The sequence below is a fragment of the Perognathus longimembris genome, chromosome 8 (genome assembly GCF_023159225.1).
Source record: "Perognathus longimembris pacificus isolate PPM17 chromosome 8, ASM2315922v1, whole genome shotgun sequence".
Classification (NCBI taxonomy): domain Eukaryota; kingdom Metazoa; phylum Chordata; class Mammalia; order Rodentia; family Heteromyidae; genus Perognathus; species Perognathus longimembris.
The window spans coordinates 24,722,495-24,736,553 of record NC_063168.1 but is presented as its reverse complement, the minus strand read 5'-3'; the positions used below and the strand labels follow the sequence as shown (position 1 = coordinate 24,736,553).

General features: G+C 50.1%; 1 long non-coding RNA gene across 1 annotated transcript; it reads left to right on the top strand.

The window, feature by feature from the left end:
• Positions 1-1,098: 1,098 nt before the first annotated feature.
• LOC125356300 lies at positions 1,099-4,285 on the top strand. Its single transcript, XR_007211858.1, has 3 exons — positions 1,099-1,413; positions 3,116-3,273; positions 3,852-4,285. It is a non-coding gene; the product is annotated as an uncharacterized LOC125356300 (long non-coding RNA).
• Positions 4,286-14,059: the final 9,774 nt, after the last annotated feature.

Below are 14,059 nucleotides of genomic sequence, written 5' to 3'. Positions count from 1 at the left end.
CCTACCCCACCCTGGGCAAGCCCAGAGGTGACTCAGCTGAGCACCCTGCCTTCCAGGAGCATGAATGGAGCCAGCAATCTGATAACTGACTACCCCAGCCTGGGGAGGCAGAAGGGCTGAGTGAGAGAGGAGCCACGTTCTGTGGAGCCCAGGCTGCCATTCTGCTGAGCAAAAAGGACCTGCCTGCTCCCCCTTTGTGGCTAGATCTGTCCCTGGGATTCATTGCAGACCAGGAAGACCTTGGGTCAGACAAACATAGCTCTGAGTCTCTACAGCTTCCTTCTTACCCGCCCCCCCCCCTCCAATATTCTTCTGAACACCCCCCCACATTGAAAACAGACAGAAATAGAGCTGTCCTGAGCAAAGAGAGTTCTGGGACACGTGTGATCGGCCTACAGGCCCTTCAGTCACCCCAACAGTTCCCCAGGCTCCCCATGTGGTGTGGCCCTGAGGTGGGAGAGGCCATATGGCATGGCAGCCAGCCTCTTCTCTGTGGCGGGTGTTTCAGCTTCAGCTTGGGTTTTGCAGTGCTTAGGATGGAGCTCGGGACTCCACGTATGCCAGGAAAGTACTCAACTCCAGCCCTTGATTTGTTTTATTTGCTTTTGATGTTTTCTAACTCTGGTAAAATACACATAAAAGTCATCATTTTATCCATGTTTGAGTGGCATTAAGTACATTCACAGTATCATGGAACCATCACCATCATCCATTTCTAGAACTTTCATCTTTCCACAGAGACTATTCCCACTAACTTCCTATTCTCCTTCTCCAAGCTCCTACAAGCACAGATCTCCTTTCTTGTCTCTATGATTTTTGACTGCTCTAAATACCACAGAGGGGCTGGGAATGTGGCCTAGTGGTAGAGTGCTTGCCTAACATATTTGAGGCCCTGGGTTCAATTCCTCAGCACCACATATATAGAAAAAGCCAGAAGTGGCGCTGTGGTTCAAGTGGTAGAGTGCTAGCCTTGAGCAAAAGAAGCCAGGGACAGTGCTTAGGCCCTGAGTCCAAGGCCCAGGACTGGCAAAAAAAAAAAAAAAAAAAAAGGGAACGTGGTGCCCAACCAGGTCATCAAGCTGGGGACGTGGAAGGCCTGGGATTTGACAAGCTGGCTTCCATAGCATTTTTCAAACTATAAGTCTTGATCCCTTTGTAACTCCTGAAATAATTTTTTTGTAAATTTATTTTTATTGGTATTATAAAGGAGATGTACAGAGGGGTTCTAGTTACATATGTCAGGTAAAGAGTACATTTCCTTTTGGACAATGTTATTCTTTCTTCTGTCTCCCAGTTCTTCCCTTCCATTCCCACCCTTAGGTCGTGTAGTTCATCTTCCACATGGCATCCAGTGAGCACCACTACTGCATTTGTTCACTCTTGGTCTCTATTTCTGTGCCCGCTCTTACTGAGGTAATTTTTTTAATGGTTAAAAGGTACACTTAGGCTGGGTGCTGGTAGCTCGTGCCTATAATTCTAGCTACTCAGGAGGCTGAGATCTGAGGATCACAGTTCAAAGCCAGCCTGAACAGAAAAAGTCCGCGAGACTTATATCTCCAATTAACTACAAAATGCCAGAAGTGGCGCTGTGGCTCAAGTGGTAGAGTGCTAGCCTTGAGCAAAAAGAACACAGGGGCAGCACCTAGGCTCCAAGTTTAAGCCCCAGTACCATGCATGCATGCACACGTACACACACACACACACACACACACACACACACACACACACTTAGAAAAGTATACTGCACAGAAAAAAAGGAGAGTTGAATTGTCTTGTGAAACTTGTGTTTCCAGTGTAATATTTATGCTTATGTGGCTTAGGCCATAAAGAGCAAAAAAAAAATCACTGCTGAGCAGGATCTGCAGCCTCTGCTTCCAGAATTCCTCAGGGCCCGTCGTTTAGGACCTTACAAGGAAGTCCACACTTCCTGGGGGCCCACAGCATCATGGGTGCACTCCAGCTCAATTGAGCAGAAACCATCCCCATGGAAGAGCTATCTCTGGATCCCACTGTGTGCGGAAGCCTGATGTGGGCCCTTTAGGTGGAAAGCAATAGAGGCCACCTCAGGGAGCTTAGCCCAAGGATAGTGGGAGCTTTGAAAAGTTTTAAATAGTGTGTGTGTGTGTGTGTGTGTGTGTGTGTGTGTGTGTGTGTGTTTACATCAGAAGAAAAGCTTAGCTGGACATTGGTGGCTCGTGCCCATAAACCTAGCTACTCAGAAGGCTGAGATCAGAGGATCACAGTTTGAAGCCAGCCCAGCAGGAAAGTGTGTGAGACTTTTATCTCCAGTTAATCACAGAAAAAGCTGGAAGTGGCTCTGTGGCTCAAGTGGTAGAGTGCTAGCCTTGTGCAAAAGGAGCTTGGGGACAGTGCACAGGACCACAGTTCAAGCTCCAGGACTGGCAAAGGAGAGAAAGAAGAAAGAAAGAGAAAGAACGGAGGGAGGGAGGGAGGGAAGGAAAGAAGGAAAGAAGGAAGGAAGGAAGGAAGGGAAGGAGGGAAGGAAGGAAGGAAAGAAGGAGGGAGGGAGGGAGGGAAGAAAGGAAGGAAGGAAGGAAGGAAGGAAGGAAGGCAGGCAGGCAGGCAGGCAGGCAAGCTTATCCAGAGCAAAGATGAGAGCTGAGAGGCCCGGAGGAACAGGAAGGGAGGCGCTATGGGGGGCTGGGGCTCTTTGTACCTGGGGGTCTAGGATAGGAGAAGGGAGACAGCAGATTCCCCAGAGGGAAGTGCCACATTTGGGGAACTTCCCTGTCTTCTGTGCAGGGGCTGCAGTGGAGAGATGAGAGGGACCCCCAGTTTGGTCTGGGGATGGGGGACGGAGTGGCTAGGGTTCTCCATTCTATTGTCTTCACAAAACCCAGCTTCCCACCACACTCCATTCTCTCACTGCATCTTTGTGCAGACTGTTCCCTCTCTCTAGCACACCCTTCCCTCACCTTCCCTTTTCTTCTTCACTCTGGGACGCAGGTACACATCTTCTGCAGGACCATGCCCACCACCCTAGTGTCCCTAGTGCTGCCAAAGCCAGCTGTGGGTGGTCTGGCGTCTGTGGGGGCCACAAGGTGGGGTGATGGCAGAGTTAACAGCGCGTGTTGTGTGCTACACTTAATTCCAGGTCAGAGCAGCAGTGACTTTCCCACCTTTCCACGACTATCCTGGACCCCAGGGAGATGGACACACTGGAGCCCTGGCTGCAGGATCTGTGCAGATCAAGGCAGACATGACAGGGTGAGCCGGGGCCAGCAGCGGCCCAGCAGGAGCCCTCAGAAGACAGTAAGCTGGCCCTTATCTCCCTCCCCTTTAGATCAGATGGTACCCCACTCCATTGGCGGGGGGTGGGGGGCGGGGGGTGAGGGGAGGGCCGGAAAACCATCATCCTACTTCCAATGTGGATTCCTACTTGCTAGCACAGCTGGAGTGACGATATACTAAGTGGAGTTCCAAAATCTTTCTAGGGGTCTCCCTGAGGAACTGGCTGGCCCAGGAGGCCTTGACCTATCTCAATGGCCGCCCCTCGAGAGCAGACTAGTCTGGAACCCTGCGTCTGTCTGGGTGACAGGGCCGCCCTGGGAGGACCTTTTACTAAATGACCCCATCCACCAGGGCAGGAAGCCACTCACCTGTGAATCTACCTGCCGGACGGCGCCTTCTGCACTTGTCTGTTTGGATTAGCATTCCCATTCCTTTCTCCGGGGCAGACATCTGGGAAAGGGAGGGATGGCCGTGTGCCACTTGACTAGCTGCCATGTCTTCTGCTCCAGTCACCACAGACCCAGGATGACTACTCCTACACATCCTCCTTCCCGTCCTGAGTTGTTAATTTTCTGAATGCTATAACACCTCCATTTCAGGTCTGCTCACCTCAAACTTCTCCTTGAATGGTGATGAAAAATCTAGCCACCCTTGCTGCACAATGGCAGGGCCAAGTTGAGTGAGCAATGGCGCCTGCGCACGTGTGGGTTCTTCAGTGATTCCTGCTCCGAGATGTTGTCGGGTGCCGTCGGTACCACCCTCCAGCCTGTGCTTCAGACTGCCCGAGCTCCCGGCCTCCCCTACCCGGGCTGTGACACCAGGTCACAGCCTTCGCCATGCCCCTCACCAAGAAAGGGTGTGACCATTGTTCTCTTTCTGTCCCTGTGACCTGGCCAGGAAATCAGTGCTCTGATGTGTTTGTGGAATGGATAAAATCTTAACTTCCTGGAAGTAGGGACTGGATTTTTCTCTTCCTTGCCAATTCCTCATCCTAGTCCTGCCGAGAGCTGACCACCTATGGGCCTTATTGTATCACCATCAAGGGTACCGCTGCAGCCACCTTGAAAAATGGTTTCCCATTAGGTTTCCGTCCTGAGGGAATGAAGGAACACAAAAGCTCGACCCTGCCAAGTATCTGGAGAGCATGTCAGGCAAAGGCAGGCCCCGTGTGGACATTAATGGTGGCGAGGGACGGTGCTTCCCCGGTGCCCGTGTGGAGAACTGAGCGGGAGCTGGGCCTGGACCAGCAGAGAGGGAGAGGCAGGATCAGTGAGGAGTGTGGTTGTTCACTTCTCTGTCCTTGACATCTAAGTCCACAAGGGCGAGAAAGGAGAGGAGAGGAAGGAAAGAAGGGAGAGAGGGAAGGAGAGAAGAAGGGAAGAAGAGAAAGAAAGGAAGAAAGGGAGGGAAAGAGAGAAAGGAAGGAAGGAAAAAAGAAAGAAGAAAAAAGGAAAGAGAGAAAAGGAGAGTGACTAAGCTTAGAAATCAGATCAAACTGGACCTGAATCCAATTCTTTTTTTCTTTCTTTTTCTTCCTCTTTTGTGCCAGTCCTGAGGCTTGAATTCAGTGCCTGGGTGCTGTCCCTAAGCTTTGCTCAAAGAACACTCTACCACTTGAGCCCCATCTTCACATCTAGCTTTTTGGTGGCTAGCTGGAGAGTCTCACAGACTTTCCTGCCCAGGCTGGCCTGGAACTGTGATCCTCGGATCTCAGCCTTCTGAGTAGCTAGGTTTGTAGGTGTGAGCCACCACTCTGGCTGAATCCAGGTGTTTTTACTGTGGCTCTACAGGCATGGTACTAATCTCGGCGCCTCCGTGTCCACATGTGTGGAATGAGAATTAGATAACTGTACGTGGTGTGCCACATGTGAAGACACTCTGGAAGCAATGGAAACTATGAGTGTGTGGCCTCATGTTTGGCATGCTGTGGGCAGGTTGGGTTTAGCTAACTTAAGACAAAAAAGACTGCTAATTCAGAGACTGGAAAGAGGGTTGCATCCCAACAGTTTAGAAAGGTCAAGAAAGAAGGGCCTGGGACAGGAACAGGAACAGGAAGGCTGCGACTCAACACAGGTAGCACCACTCTCCTTGAATGACCTACAGATTGGGACGCTCTGTGAACATCACTGCCAGAACCACATGGAGCTGAGTCCCCCTCAGAAAGGGAGGTCGAGTCCACAGGGATGCAAGCTACTGTGCAGGCAGAGCCTCTGACTGCCATGCAGGAAGAGCCACGCTCGTGTCAGGCAGCCCTTCCTGGTCAGACGCAGGTGCAGAGCTGGGCACTGCCTCCTCCCACATCTATCCCATTCCTTCCATTCCTACATCAGGTTAGGTTTCAATGGCCTGCCTGGCCCGGCCCAGGTAGCCCTGAGCAGGAGGTAGTATCTTTGCTCAAAGACCTGCCCTACCCCAGGGCCTCCGGCTTCCTCCCGCAGCTCACCCAGCGGGTCCTGGGCACATCTTCTGCATTCATAGTCACTCAGAGAACCCCAGGCCAGTTTTTGCTTTTTATTTTTTCTTTTATGTGTCCTGGGGCTTGAACTATGGGTTTGGGCTTTGTCTCTGAGCTTCTTTTGCTCAAAGCAAGTGCTCTACCGCTGGAGCCACAGTACCACTTCTGGTGTTTTTTGTTTTTTGGGTTTTTTTTTGACTAGTTTATTGGAGATAAGAGTCTCATAGACTTTCCTGCCTGGGCTGGCTTCGAACTGTGATCCTCAAATCTCAGCCTCCTCAGTATCTGGGATTTCAGCCATAAGCCACTGGCTTCTGGCTCTCAGACCAACTTTTTGTTGTTGTTTGTTTGTTTTGCCAGTCCTGGGGCTTGAACTCAGGGCACTGTTCCTGAGCTTCTTTTGCTCAAGACTAACACTCTACTACTTGAGCTACAGCACCACTTCCAACCTTTTCTGTTTATGTGGTGCTGAGGAATGGAACCCAAGAGGGCTTCATGCATGCTAGGCCAGCACTCTACCACCAAGCCACATTCCCAGTCCTTCAGGGCAGTTTTTAAAGTCCCATTTGCTTCTTCCTACTTTTAGTTTTCCAAAACTGACTCATCTTTTTTTTTTTTTTTTTCACTTTACTCTTGGCCAAATCCTGCAGAAAACATATTCTCAGGAAGCTAATCAGAGACCTTAAGGGCCACATAGAACACTTGAGGACATGGGCGATGGGCCCCGGTTCCCATAGGGCCACTGGAAAGAAGAGCTTGTGGACAGGCCTAATGCTGGCTTTGTCAGTTCTTTCTGCTCCGAGTTTCTGTCACAATAGCATCTGACCAGGAAGAACTCCTGGTTCTGCAAAGGCTGGAGTTTTGCTCAAGTGGTAGAGTGTCTTGCTTGGCAAGCATGAGGCCCTGAGTTCAAAACCCAGTACTGCGGGGCTGGGGATATGGCCTAGTGGCAAGAGAGCTTGCCTCCCATACATGAAGCCCTAGGTTCGATTCCCCAGCACCACGTATACGGAAAACGGCCAGAAGGAGCGTTGTGGCTCAGGTGGCAGAGTGCTAGCCTTGAGCGGGAAGAAGCCAGGGATAGTGTTCAGTCCCTGAGTCCAAGGCCCAGGACTGGCCAAAACAAACAAACAAACAAAACCCAGTACTGCAAACACAAAGCAGGTGGGGTTATATTTCAGAGCCCTAAGACTTGTTTTTCTTATAGAATGTCAATTTTTTTCTTTTGCCAGTCCTGGGGCTTGAACTCAGGGTCTGAGCATAACTTTTAAGCTGGGTGCGGGCGGCTCATGCCTGTAACCCTAGCTACTAAGGAGGCTGAGATCTGAGGATCATGGTTCAAAGCCAACCCAAGCAGAAAAAGCCCATGAGACTCTCATCTCCAATTAACCACCAAAAAAACCAGAACTGGCACTTGTGGCTCAAGTGGTAGAGCACTAGCCTTGAGCTGAAAAGCTCAGGGACAGCAGCCAGGCCCAGAGTTCAAGCCCCATGACTGACAAAAAATAATAATAACTTTTTTTTTTTTTTGGCCAGTCCTGGGCCTTGAACTCAGGGCCTGAGCACTGTCCCTGGCTTCTTCCCGCTCAAGGCTAGCACTCTGCCACTTGAGTCACAGCGCCGCTTCTGGCCGTTTTCTGTATATGTGGTGCTGGGGAATCGAACCTAGGGCCTCGTGTATCCGAGGCAGGCACTCTTGCCACTAGGCTATATCCCCAGCCCCCATAATAATAACTTTTAAGGATTAGTTTCAATTCATGAAGCCTTGGGCCTGCAGCTCTAGTGCTTGAGAAACAGGTGCATGCGCACTTGAATGAACAGGTGGCAGGTGGAAGGGCTGGGAGGGAAGGAGGGAACAATGGATGGGGAGATTTTCTAATCACAGTCACCTTCCCAGGGAGCCTTCCAAGATACAGATGGACATCTGCTCGGCCTGTGGACACTGGGGTTTGGAGGCAGCTGGATTCCACCGTCTTGAGCATTAGAACATCATGCAAATGTAGAGGCAAACAAGCTTTGCATTTCCTTGATTGTTTTATGTGATAGGACCTCAGCTATACATTCCAAGCTGGCCTACAAATTGTAAACAACTTTTCCTTTCCCTTTTCTTTTTTGTGCCAATCCATGGCCTTGAATTCAGGGCTTGAGCACTGTCACTGAGCTTTTGTGCTCAAGGCTCGTACTCTTCTACTTGAACCACAGCTTCACTTAGGCTTTTGGTTGGCTAATTGGAGATAAGAGTCTCATGGACTTTTCTTCCTGGGCTGGCTTTGAACAGTAACCCTCAGATATCAGCCTCCTAAGCAACTAGGACTTTAGGCATGAGCCACCGACAGATGCCATAAGCAACTATTTATTTAAAAATAAAAACGGCACTATAAGCAGCAAAAGGTGCCTTTGAAGCAATGAGTCCCCCTTCCTTCCCTCTTCCTTCTACTTTCTCTTTCATTCCTTCCTTCTTTTGAGTCATTATCCACAAACTACAAATCTATCCTTTAGCAGTTCTGTAGTTTGTAGTTTATTCACAAAGTCATGCAACTATTAGCACTATCTTATTCCAGAACGTTTTTGTTACCCTAGAAGAGAATTCCTAAACTCATTAGCAGTAATTTCCTACCCACCCATATCCTGGCAACCAGAAATCTACACCCTGCCTCCATGGATGTGCCTATTCTGGATATTTTATATGAAAAGTATTGTACAGCATGTGTCATCTGTGTCTTGCCTTTTTCACTTAATATAACATTTTCAAGGTTTATCCATTTATTCTTATGGTTGTATAGTATTCCAATGTGAAATGGACTACATTGTAGGGATGGGCCATGCTGTTCTGATGTGCCACATTTTCTTTTCTGATTGTTTGTTTCCACTTTTGGTTACCATGGATATCCTGCACACTTTTTTTTTTCTTTTTGGTCATGGCCCTTGAACTCAGGACCTGGGTGCTGTCCCTGAGCTTTTCTGCTCAAGGCTAATGCTCTACTACTTGGAGCTCTAGTGCCTTCCGGTTTTCTGGTGGTTAATTGGAAATGAGTCTCATAGACTTTCCTGCCTGGGCTATTTTTGAACTGTAATCCTCAGATCTCAGCCTCCTGAGTTGCTAGGATTACAGGCATGAGCCCCCAATGCCCAGCTCCTGCACACAGGTTTTTTTTTTAATTGGTCATGGGGATTGAACTCCGGGCCTGGGCACTGTCTCTGAGCTCTTCAGCTCAAGGCTAGCCCTCTACCACTTGAGCTAATTGGAGATAAGAGTCTCATAGACTTTCCTGCCTGGGCTGGCTTCAAATCACAATCCTCAGATCTCAGCCTAGGATTACAGGTGTAATTACAGGTGTAAGCCACTGGTGCCCAACTACATTTTCAGTTCTTTTGGGTCCATAACTCATAGTAGAACTGCTATGTCATATAAGCCATTTCATGTTTAACTCTCTGGGGAACTGCCATGGGCAGGGGATATTTGATACCTTTTTTCCTGATTATGACCATAATAACATACATTTACGATAGAAAATTTATATTGTATATATATGTAAATACATTCAGAAAAAGGATTCATTCTAATGTAATGACTTACTAATAACTACTGTTAGTATATTGGTGTACCTCTCCTCTCTTCCCCCCTCTCCTCCCCTCCCTCCCCTTCTCTTCCCTCCTCTCCTCTTCCTTTCTCCTCCCTTCCTCTCCTCTCTGTGGTATTGGGTTTGAACTTGGGACCCTGCACTTACTAGGCAGGCGTTCAACCACTTGAACCACACTAATGCTCTCTTTCTTGTTCTTCTTTGTGGGCACAGTTTTGACAAATCACTTGAGCTTAAATAACACAGTGCTCTATCCTGATCACCTCCCTTTGCTTTTCTTGCAGATGTTTCCACAGGAGTAGTTTGTGGGGTGGGTCTTTCTGGTCACATAGTATTAACATGAGGTGTGTCATGACTTGTTTGATCAATCTGCTACTCTTGGACATGTAGATACGTTGTGGGTCTCTGATTATCACAGATGGTGCAACATCCTTGTACGCAAGTGTCCACCTGCATTTCTGATAAGCTTTGAGATAAAATCTTAGAAATAGAATTCTGGGTAGAGGGTGGGCATTTTTAAAAAAACAACAACTTTGTTTTGAAATAATTTTAGATTTACAGAAAAGTTGCAAATGTAATACAGAGATTTGCTACCTCTCCTCCACCCCGCTCCCTGTAAGACAATAATAGTCTTATCTGCCCAGGATACATCTGTCAAAACCAATCACCAGGCTGGGTGTTCTTGTACACACCTGTAATCCCAGCACTCTGGAGGTGGAGGCAGGAGGATCGCAAGTTTGAGGCTAACCTAGGATACACAGTGAAACCCTGAATTTGAATGAATGAATGAATACATCTGACATACTAACATTGATTTAATGCTGTGAAATGAAATACCAGACTTAATTTGGGTTTTACTTGTATTCCCACAAATGCTCTTTTCTTATTCCAGAAGCCAATACCAAGCACCATGTTGTTATTTTGCTGGTCTTGAACTATGATCTTCCTTTATCTCCCTCCTAAGTATGTCAGGCATTTTTTAGGCACTAGTGAATTTATAGACTTTTTTTTCATTGTTTGGTGTGAACAGTTGAAATTCCTGGGTTTTGGGGTGGCGCATGCCTGTAGGGATTTTTGTCAACGTTTAGGTTCTATTTAAATTGACACCCAACTAGTGTGGGGTGCGCACCCAGAAGTTGTGACTGCACTGTGCTAAGTCACCAAGGCAGAGGCTATGGGACAGGCCTGCCCATGTCTGTGCCTCACTTTCTGAGCTCTGTTTCTTCATCTGAATCGCAGAGGCTGGAAGGTGGACTGGGAGGCACTTCGCGCAGTCCTGGCCCAGCAGCTGGTACCGGCATGATGTTGTGAAGGGGTCTGAGCCCAGCTGTGTGGGCAGCTCAATCTCAGAGCACCCCCCACGCAGCCCCAGACACTCCCAACAGGAGAGGCCATGTGGTCATTATGGGATCCCCTTCCCCCTATTTACTTGAGGGAACGAACCCACAACCTCAACTGCAGACCTAGAGCCTGCTGCCACTTCCTGGGACCATGTAAGGGCTCATGTTGGTGTCATTGCCTGACCAGGACACCATCGTCATTGACAATATTCTTTCCTGCTCTGGTCTCCTAGGCTACAGTGTAATAATCATCATGGAAAATATGAGCTGGCTCTAGGCTTGGCCTAAGGGTTCCCTAAGCATTATCTCATTTAAATGGCTTAACAAGTGTTAAGTTTTCCTTTCAGGGAGGAGGAACACCGGGCCAGAGTGGCCTAGTGGTTCTTTCACAAGGCCTGGTGGGTGGTCAGACTCTCAAACAGAGCCGTCCAGCCTTCTGGGAAGGCAGCCATCCTGAAATAAGGTGTGATGATTCCCTCTGGTCCCCCTGTACCCTGGAAGGTTGTGGGGTGGGGGGGCAGCACAGAGCCCTCTGGGGAAAGAGGCTTTTGTGAGAGGCACAGTACGCGGGACCTGCTGGGGAGCTGCCTTGCGATAGCCCAGTCCTGCCCAGCATGCCTGCCTGGCGCAGGGACCGGCGCCTGGCCAGCTGAGCTCACGACAGAGGCAGCAGAGCGCCCAGCCTGCTGCCTCTCTGGGCTGGGGATACTGGGTTTGGCTCCATGTCTGGGAGAATGCTGGTGTCCTGCATCCTGGGATTCGGGGTGTAGGATAGAGAGGATGGCCAGCAGAAGCAGCAGCGGGGCCCTTTCTGCTGACATCCACAGCCTGCCCTAGAGATCCTGTCACCTCCTTTCCCCTGATCCCCCCACAGGGCCTCTCCACACATGGACCAAGAACCAACCACGGAGCCAGGGAACCCCGAAGATCTTATGACCCTCTAAAGATGCATGCCACCCCAGGAGCAAGTAGAGATAGGGTACGTTAGCTGAGTCAGATCAGAGCTGACCGTCACTTCCAGTTGTACTTGTGAAGCCCCGCTACTGGGCCAGACATTGTGAAAGAACAGAAAGACAGTACGCAGAAGTCAAAAGCCCAATGTTCACTTTAGAGATGGAAGCACGGCAGCCCAGGGTCACAGAAGACCTCGTCCAAGGTCACATAGCTCCTGAGGGGGCAGTCTTGGGCTTAGAACAAGAGGTTCCTGCATTTCAGCCTGCACTCTTTCAACAGCATCTTACACAATTTACCCCATGGTGGACGTGGTGGACGAGCAGGAATCGCACCTGCAAAACAATTGCAGAACTCCTGGGGGAGGGGAGGGGCTGAGTTCCTCTTGCTGGTTGCTTGGCTCGCTGCCAAGGTCTTCACCAAGTTTACTTAGTGCTGTTGTCTGGGGATGCAATTTGCTTCGGAGACACTGGGAACTTCCATAGTTAAAAAAGCTCAGTAAAACAAAATCCCTATTTTTTTTGTCTTGTTTTGTGCTTTTTTGGGGCAGCAGGATGGTGGTGGTTGCGTATTCTAGAACTTTCCTCAGAGCATTTCACACCAGTTGATCTGTGTGGGGAATCTCCCTGTGTGTGGAGAGGGATACAATGGCCGAGGCCTGTGGTGCTATGCTCCATGGGAAGGCCTCAGGGCGCCATCACACTGACAGGTCCACTCCATGCCTATGGGGGGGGGGGCTCCGAGGGACAGGACGGAGGCTGTCTGAAGCCACAGAGGCAGGCTCTGACTTGAGGTGTCAGCCAGCCATCCCCTCCCTCAGACAGCGCTGGAAAACAGGAGATCATTATTTGAGTGTTGCCTCTGAGGCTGGGAATGTGGCTTAGTGGGTAGAGTGCTTGCCAAGCACTCTGAGGCCCTGGGTTCGAGTCCTTGATACCACATAAAAAATGAATAAAACAATTATTTTTTAAAAAAAAGTTGCTTCTGGGCCAAAGTCCCATATCCATTCCACAAAGGCCCGGTCTTGATGCTGCTCTCTTGTTCTGCGGAGAGAATTCTTTGAGCCAGGGTCTGAGGCCTCCTCCTGCTCAGCCTCCACGGTCCATGCAGGCAGCCCTGGGGCTGGTTCCCGGTCTGTGGGAGTCAAGGCGAAGGTCACCCATCCACATTGCTGCCTCACCAAGATCGGACCCAAGGGAGCCAAGGGCTGAGAGGAGCCACAATGGACCTGGGCTTGGTTTCCAAGGAAAACCTCATGCAGTATCTCTAAGAAGCCAGAGGTCAGGGCGGTCAGATGCCCACTGTCCCCCCTCAGTCCCCATCTTAGCCCCTCTTTCTGAGAAGAGAGCACAATCAATAGAGGGTCGGAGGGTCTGAGCTTCCGGGAGCCAGAGCTGCTGACAGACAGGCCCGAGTGGGCAGGGCCACTCTGGATCATGTTTCTGACTCTTGTTTCTTTGGAACTATGAGTGGGAGAGATTGTATCTTGCCTTTCTTGACCCTTCATGAAGCAACCGCTGGGGGAAGGGTGGCAGGGAGGGTGGTGACCGGCAGGTTCTTCTTTTGGTCCATGAAGCAACTTCCTAGGACTCTTAAGCAAGGTCAGGTGTAATGCCCTGAGGTGTGCGGCCTTCAACACCAGCCTGTGACCCCAAGGCTGTGGACTGGGCTCAGCCAAAGCTAATTAGAAGCCCAAGCGAATCTGTTGACCATGAGGTAGAAGGTTGGGTATTAGGTGAGCAGCCTCAGGCCGGGCCCTTTCATTAGACACATAATCTTTCAGTGCCTATTTGAGGTCTGGCACAGCTAGGGACCATCCTGCCTGGGCCTCCTTTATAAAATATCTCCTCTCTTGTAGATCAGGAAGGTCACCGTCGGCCAATGAAGCCACGGGCCCCCCTGGAGGTCCCCCAAGGCCTCCAGACACCTGTGCTGGTGGCAAAGTCTCCTTGCAAATCCCCACGGCGTGGCTATGGTCTTTTTCTCTAGAAATTCCGGGTGCTTTCCCGACTTTCCAGCTGCCTGTCTTGGGATGAGACGGCACAGGGCAGAGGTGCTGAGGAGAGGGAGGGACGAGGAGTCACACAGGAGACAATGTGACCTTTCAGGCTGGTCTCTTGTGAGGCCAAAGGGGCCTCTCCATTTAGCCTAGAACCCCCTTTTCCTTCCTCAGGGCTCAGTCCAGGCCTCATCCAGGCTGGATAGCCTGAGCAGGTCCTGCAGTACCTGTTCTCCCAACAACCCCTGCCTGCGGGCCCCAGCCCTCTCCCTGCTCAGGGCTCTGATTCCAACGCTTGCCACTCAGGCCTCGGGGACCTGGTGACCTCAGAGCCTGGCCTTGGTAAAAGTGTTGTCAACCTGTTGTCTCCCCCAGACTTCCCAGCCCCCACATCCTGGTAGCCACTTTCATCTTCCACTGTTTCCTGCCAGAGCCTCTCCTCCCAGCTCCTCTCCCTCCACCCTGTGTCACCAGGGCCACT